We start from the raw sequence: 279 nt of genomic DNA, 5'->3' as shown, positions 1-279 counted from the left end.
AATTCATCACCTCAACCAAAAGTACTTGAAAATAAAATAAAATAATTGAATTAAGACTAATTTGCTAGGTATTAGTATTAGTAAAAATTCTAGAAACAATTCCCCGACAATGGCGCTAAAAACTTGTCAATTAAAATTCTACTATGCAAGTATACATATCGAATAGACAGTGTATTAGCAAGTAGAGTATCGATCCCACAGAGAATTGATCTAAAAGTTTACTAGGTACTAAAATTATAGCAAATTAATCTTATCCAAACAATATCAAAATAATATCAA

This window comes from Theobroma umbraticum, unplaced genomic scaffold, assembly GCF_002168275.2.
Source record: "Theobroma umbraticum cultivar Fairchild unplaced genomic scaffold, ASM216827v3 scaffold_89.0, whole genome shotgun sequence".
Taxonomy (NCBI): domain Eukaryota; kingdom Viridiplantae; phylum Streptophyta; class Magnoliopsida; order Malvales; family Malvaceae; genus Theobroma; species Theobroma umbraticum.
This window is presented reverse-complemented; position numbering follows the sequence as displayed.